The 7,421-nt window shown below is 39.3% G+C and overlaps 1 pseudogene; it reads right to left on the bottom strand.

Moving 5' to 3' along the window:
* Window positions 1-5,689: 5,689 nt before the first annotated feature.
* Window positions 5,690-6,139, bottom strand: LOC114890177 (annotated as a pseudogene).
* Window positions 6,140-7,421: the final 1,282 nt, after the last annotated feature.

Genomic DNA, 7,421 nt, shown 5'->3' with positions numbered 1-7,421 from the left:
AAGAAAGAAAGAAAGAAAGAAAGAAAGAAAGAAAGAAAGAAAGAAAGAAAGAAAGAAAGAGAGAGAGAGAGAAAGAAAGAAGGTAAAGTATAATAAAGTTATTAAAATTATTTAAGAAGAAAAAAATTTTTTTAAAAAATGGACAGATGGAACCCTAGGACAAATGGTGGAAGCAAAGCTATACAGACAAAATCTCACACAGGAGCATACACATACACACTCACAAAAAGAGGAAAAGGGTAAAAAATCATAAATCTTTCTCTCGAAGTCCTCAATTTGGGATGATTTGTTGTCTATTCATGTATTTCACAGATGCAGGGTACATCAAATTGATTTTGGAGCTTTAATCCACTGTTCCTGAGACTGCTGGGAGAGATTTCCCTTTCTCTTCTTTGTTCTCACAGCTCACAGGGGCTCAGCTTTGGATTTGGCCCTGCCTCTGCGTGTAGGTCGCCGGAGGGCGTCTGTTTTTTGCTCATACAGGACGGGGTTAAAGGAGCCGCTGATTCGGGGGCTCTGGCTCACTCAGACCAGTGGGAGGGAGGGGCGCGGAGTGCGGGGTGAGCCTGCGGCGACAGAGGCCGGCGTGACATTGCACCAGCCTTAGGCCTATCGTGTGTTCTCCCAGAGGAGTTGTCCCTGGATCCTGGGAATCTGGCAGTGGTGGGCTGCACAGGCTCCCCGGAAGAGGGGTGTGGATAGTGACCTGTGCTCGCACAGAGGCCCCTTGGTGGCGGCAGCAGCAGCCTTAGCGTCTCCCGCCCGTCTCTGTTGTCCACGTTTTTAGCCGTGGCTCGCACCTGTCTCTGGAGTTCCTTTAAGCAGCGTTCTTAAACCCCTCTCCTCGTGCACCAGGAAACAAAGAGGGAAGAAAAAGTCTCTTGCCTCTTCGGCAGCTCCAGAGCTTTTCCCGGGCTTCTTCCCGGCTAGCCGTGGTGCACTAACCCCTTCAGGCTGTGTTCACGGAGCCAACCCCAGTCCTCTCCCTGCACTCCAACCAAAGCCGGAGCCTCAGCTCGCAGCCCCGCCCTCCCCAGTGGGTGAGCAGACAAGCCTCTCGGGCTGGTGAGTGCCGGTCGGCACTCATCCTCTGTGCAGGAATCTCCCCACTTTGTCCTCCGCACCCCTATTGCTGTGCTCTCCCCCGCGGCTCTGAAGCTCCCCACTCCGCCTCCAGCAGTCTCCCCCTGCGAAGGGGCTTCCTAGTGTGTGGAAACCTTTCCTCCTTCACAGCTCCCTCCCACTGGTGCAGGTCCCGTCCCTATTCTTTTGTCTCTGTTTTTTCTTTTGCCCTACCCAGGTACGTGGGGAGTTTCTTGCCTTTTGGGAGGTCTGAGGTCTTCTGCCAGCATTCAGTAGGTGTTCTGTAGGAGCTGCTCCACGTGTAGATGGATTTCTGGTATATCTGTGGGGAGGAAGGTGATCTCTGCGTCTTACTCTTCCGCCATCTTCCCCTCCGCCCTACATGACTCTTTCTGAATTATGTTTTTCTCAGGGTATATGCCCAGTATGGGGATTGCTGGGTCAAATGGTAGTTCTATTTTTAGTTTTTTAAGAAACCTCCATACTATTCTCCATAGTGGCTGTATCACTTTACATCCCACCCACAGTGCAAAGAGGGTTCCCTTTTCCCCACACCCTCTCCAGCATTTATTGTTTGTAAATTTTTTGATGATGGCCATTCTGACCAGTGTGAGGTAATACCTTATTGTAGCTTTCATTTGCATTTCTATAATGATTAGTGATGTTGAGCATCCTTTCATGTGTTTGTTGGCAATCTGTATATCTTCTTTAGACAAATGTCTATTTAGGTCTTCTGCCCATTTTTGGATTGGGTTTTTTGTTTTTTTGATATTGAGCTGCATGAGCTTGTATATTTTGGAGATTAATCATTTGTCAGTTGCTTCATTTGCAAATATTTTCTCCCATTCTGAGGATTGTCTTTTCATCTTGTTTATGGTTTCCTTTTCTGTGCAAAAGCTTTGAAGTTTCATTAGGTCCCATTTGTTAATTTTTGGGTTTTTTTCCATTTCTCTAGGAGGTGGGTCAAAAAGGATCTTGCTGTGATATATGTCATAGAGTGTTCTGTCTATGTTTTCCTCTAAGAGTTTGATAGTTTCTGGGTTTACATTTAGGTCTTTGATCCATTTTGAGTTGGTTTTTTTTTGTGCATGGTGTAAAGGAGTGTCCTAATTTCATTCTTTTACATGTAGCTATCCAGTTTTCCCAGCACCACTTATTGAAGAGGCTGTCTTTTCTCCATTATATAGTCTTGCCTCTTTTATCAATGACAAGGTGACCATACGTGCATGGGTTTATCTCTGGGCTTTCTATCATGTTCCATTGATCTATATTTCTGTGCCAGTACCATACTGTATTGATTACTGTAGCTTTGTAGTATAGTCTGAAGTCAGGGAGCCTGATTCCTCCAGCTCCATTTTTCTTTCTCAAGATTGCTTTGGCTTTTTGGGGTCCTTTGTGTTTCCATACTAATTGTGAAATTTTTCGTCCTAGTTCTGTGAAAAATGCCTTAGTTTGATAGGGATTGCATTGAATCTGTAGATTGCTTTGGGTAGTAGAGTCATTTTCACAATGTTCATTCTTCCAATCCAAGAACATGGTATATCTCTCCATCTGTTTGTATCATCTTTAATTTCTCTCATCAGTGTCTTATAGTTTTCTGCATACAGGTCTTTTGTCTCCTTAGGTAGGTTTATTCCTAGGTATTTTATTCTTTTTGTTGCAATGATAAATGGGAGTGTTTCCGTAATTTCTCTTTCAGATTTTTCATCATTAGTGTATAGGAATGCCAGAGATTTCTGTGCATTAATTTTGTATCCTCTACTTTACCAAATTCATTGATTAGCTCTAGTAGTTTTCTGGTAGCATCTTTAGGATTCTCTATGTATAGTATCGTGTTATCTACAAACAGTGACAACTTTACATCTTCTTTTCCAATTTGGATTCCTGTTATTTCTTTTTCTTCTCTGATTGCTCTGCCTAAAACTTCCAAAACTATGTTGAATAATATTGGTGAGAGTGGGCAACCTTGCCTTGTTCCTGATGTTAGTGGAAATGGTTTCATTTTTTCACCACTGAGAACAATGTTGGCTATGGTTTTACCATATATGGCCTTTATTATGTTGAGGAAAGTTCCCTCTATGCTTTCTTTCTGGAGGGTTTTTATCATAAATGGGTGTTGAATTTTGTTGAAAGCTTTTTCTGCATCTATTGAGATGATCATATGTTTTTTATCCTTCAGTTTTTTAATATGGTTTATCACATTGATTGATTTGCATATATTGAAGAATCCTTGCATTCCTGGGATAAATCCCAGTTGATCATGTTGTATGATACTTTTAATGTGCTGTTGGAGTCTTTTTCCTAGTTTTATTTTTAAAAATATCTGTATTGGAGTATAATTGCTTTACTATGGTGTGTTAGTTTCTTCTGTATAACAAAGTGACTCAGCTATATGTATATATATCCCCATATCTCCTCCCTCTTTCGTCTCCCTCCTACCCTCCCTATCCCACCCCTCTAGTTGGACACAAAGCCCCAAGCTGATCTCCCTGTGCTATGCAGCTGCTTCTCAGTGGCTATCTTCTCTTACACTTGGTAGTGTATATATGTCCATGCCACTGTCTCACTTCATCCCATGCTTGCTAGTATTTTGTTGAGGATTTTTGCATCTATGTTCATCAGTGATATTCACCTGTAGTTTTCTTTCTTTGTGACATTTGTGTCTGGTTTTGGCATCAGGGTGATGGTGGTCTCATTGAATGAGTTTGGGATTGTTCCTCATTCTGCTATATTTTGGAAGTGTTTGAGAAGGATAGGTGTTAGCTCTTATCTAAATGTTTGATAGAATTCTCCTGTGAAGCCATCTGGTCCTGGGCTTTTGTTTGTTGGAAGATTTTTAATTACAGTTTCAATTTCAGTGCTTGTGATCGGTCTGTTTATATTTTCTATTTCTTCCTGGTTCAGTCTCGGAAGGTTGTGCTTTTCTAAGAATTGTTCCATTTCTTCCAGGTTGTCCATTTTATTGGCATATAGTTGATCCTCTCATGATCCTTTGTATTTCTGCAGTGTCAGTTGTTACTCCTCTTTTTGCATTTCTAATTCTATTGATTTGAGTCTCCTCCCTTTTGTTCTTGATGACTCTGGCTAATGGTTTATCAAAACTGTTTATCTTCTCAAAGAACTAGCTTTTAGTTTTATTGATCTTTGCTATTGTGTCATTCATTTCTTTTTCATTTATTTCTGATCTGATCTTTATGATTTCTTTCCTTCTGTTAACTTTGGGGTTTTTCGTTCTTCTTTCTCTAATTGCTTTAGGTGTAAGTTTAGGTGGTTTATTTGAGATGTTTCTTGAAGTAGGATTGTATTGCTATAAGCTTCCCTCTTAGAACTGCTTTTGTTGCATCCCATAGGTTTTGGGTCATCGTGTTTTCATTGTCATTTGTTTCTAGGTATTTTTTGATTTCCTCTTTGATTTCTTCAGTGATCTCTTGGTTATTTAGTAGTGCATTGTCTAGCCTCCATGTGTTTGTATCTTTTACAGTTTTTTTCCTGTAATCAATATCTAGTCTCATAGCATTGTGGTCGGAAAAGATACTTGATACAATTTCAATTTTCTTAAATTTACCAAGGCTTGATATGATCTATCCTGGAGAATGCTCCATAGGCACTTAAGAACAAAGTGTATTCTATTGTTTTTGGGTGGAATGTCCTATATAAATATCAATTAAGCCCATCTTGTTTAATATGTCATTTAAAGCTCGTGTTTCCTTACTTATTTTCATTTTGAATGATCTTTCCATTGGTGAAAGTGGGGTGTTAAAGTCCCCTACTATTATTGTGTTACTGTTGATTTCCCCTTTGATGGCTCTTAGCATTTGCCTTATGTATTGAGGTGCTCCTATGTTCGGTGCATAAATATTTGCAATTGTTGTATCTTCTTTTGGATTGATTCCTTGATCATTATGCAGTGTCTTTCTTTGTCTCTTGTAATAGTCTTTATTTTAAAGTCTATTTTTTCTGATATGAGAATTGTGACTCCAGCTCTCTTTCTTTTTTTTTTTAGTTAGGTAAACTGTAATTTTTTATTGGAAAACAAATATACATCTTGGAGTGGATTTGAGGCAAATTGTGCCATAAGCAGATTTTCTTTAAGTGGCTAAAACAACAAGCAAGTAACAATAAAAGAAATTGTTTCTGGTAAAGGACCAGCAGTACAAAAAGATAGTGTATGAGTCCTGGATAAAATACCAATTTTGCAATAGTGCCACTTTTAAGTACATTTTGTTGACTGTTCATAGTCCACACAGAGTTACAACTCCACACTTCAAGAACAACATGATGACAGTTCCTAAAGAAAACAACTTAAAAAAAAGGCATAACCCACTTGTTCCCTCATTTGACCAACTCAGTCTAAGTTTAGAAGTGCAGAAGGGCTTAGATATATCCAGAGTAAGCCACATGCAACGTGTTACTTGTTTAATTTTTCTAAAATAAGGTTTCAGGACAATGACAGTAAGATAAGAGAATAAAACATGGAGGAATGAAGTCCTAATACATGCATATTTTTTTGACAGTAGGTTGAAACCTTTTACAGATAAGTTACAAGCAAAGAAAAGGCAAATAAACGTTTTTGTACAAGAAATTTAACACACTCCGTACAATGTCTTCACTTTGCTGTCATCATTTGTACAAACTCTTCATAGTTTACTTGATTATCACCATCAATATCTGCTTCCCTGATCATTTCATCAACCTCTTCACCTGTTAACTTCTCTCCAAGGTTTGTCATCACATGGCGGAGCTCTGCTGCACTAATATAGACATTACCATCCTTATCAGATACATGGAATGCTTCCCTAATTTCTTCTTAACTGTCTGTGTCTTTCATTTTTATTGCCATCATTGTCAGAAATTCCGGGAAGTCAATTGTGCCATTACCATCAGCATCCACTTCATTAATCATGTCCTGTAAGTCTGCTTCTGTGAGATTCTACCCATGAGACCTCATTACAGTTCCCAATTCCTTTGTTGTTATAGTTCCATAACCATCCTTGTCAAGTAGTGAAAAAGCTTCTTTGAATTCTGCAATCTGCTCTTCAGTCAGTCACTCAGCCATGCTGCAAGCACTACTGGTCTCCGGGACGTGACTACACAACCACTCAGCTCACTCGCTCCACTTGGACTCCAGCTTTCTTTTGATGTCCACTTGCATGGAATATCTTTTTCCATCCCCTCACTTTCAGTCTGTATGTGTCCCTAGGTCTGAAGTGGGTCTCTTGTACCCAACATATATATGGGTCTTGTTTTTGTATCCATTCAGCCAGTCTACGTCTTTTGGTTGGAGCATTTAATCCATTTACATTTAAGGTAATTATATGTATGTTCCTATTACCATTTTCTTAATTGTTTTGGGTTTGTTATTGTAGGTCTTTTCCTTCTCTTGTGTTTCCTGCCTAGAGAACTCCCTGTAGCATTTGTTGTTAAGCTGGTTTGGTGGTGCTGATTTCTCTTGGTTTTTGCTTGTCTGTAAAGGTTTTAATTTCTCTGTCAAATCTGAATGAGATCCTTGCTGGGTAGAGTAATCTTCATTGTAGGTCTTTCCCTTTCATCACTTTAAACACGTCCTGCCACTCCCTTCTGTCTTGCTGAGTTGCTACTGAAAGATCAGCTGTTAACCTTATGGGGATTCCCTTATATGTTATTTGTTGCTTTTCCCTTGCTGTTTTAAATATTTTTTATTTGTATTTAATTTTTGATAGTTTAATTAATATGTGTCTTGGCATGTTTCTCCTTGGCTTTATCTTGTATGGTACTCTCTGTGCTTCCTGGACTTGACTGACTATTCCCTTTCCCATATTAGGCAAGTTTTCAACTATAATCTCTTCAGATATTTTCTCAGTCCCTTTCTTTTCCTCTTCTTCTTCTGGGACCCCTATAATTCAAATGCTGGTGCATTTAATGTTGTCCCAGAGGTCTCTGAGAGTGTCCTCAATTCTTTTCATTCTTTTTTCTTTATTCTGCTCTGCAGTAGTTATTTCCACTATTTTATCTTCCAGGTCTCTTATCCATTCTTCTGCCTCAGTTATTCTGCTATTGATTCCTTCTAGAGAATTTTTTATTTCATTTATTGTGTTGTTCATCATTGTTTGTTTGCTCTTTAGTTCTTCTAGGTCCTTGTTAAACATTTCTTGTATTTTCTCTATTCTATTTCCAGGATTTTGGATCATTTTTACTGTCATTACTCTGAATTCTTTTTCGGTAGACTGCCTATTTCCTCTGCATTTGTTTGGTCTGGTGTGTTTTTACTTTGCTCCTTCATCTGCTGTGTATTTCTCTGTCTTCTCATTTTGTTTAACTTACTGTGTTTGGGGTCTCCTTTTCACAGGCTGCAGATTTGT

This window comes from Monodon monoceros, unplaced genomic scaffold (genome assembly GCF_005190385.1).
Source record: "Monodon monoceros isolate NGI ecotype Baffin Bay Population unplaced genomic scaffold, NGI_Narwhal_1 Super_Scaffold_11, whole genome shotgun sequence".
Lineage (NCBI taxonomy): Eukaryota > Metazoa > Chordata > Mammalia > Artiodactyla > Monodontidae > Monodon > Monodon monoceros.
The sequence above is the reverse complement of the archived record's forward strand: the minus strand, read 5'-3'. Positions and strand labels throughout refer to the sequence as shown.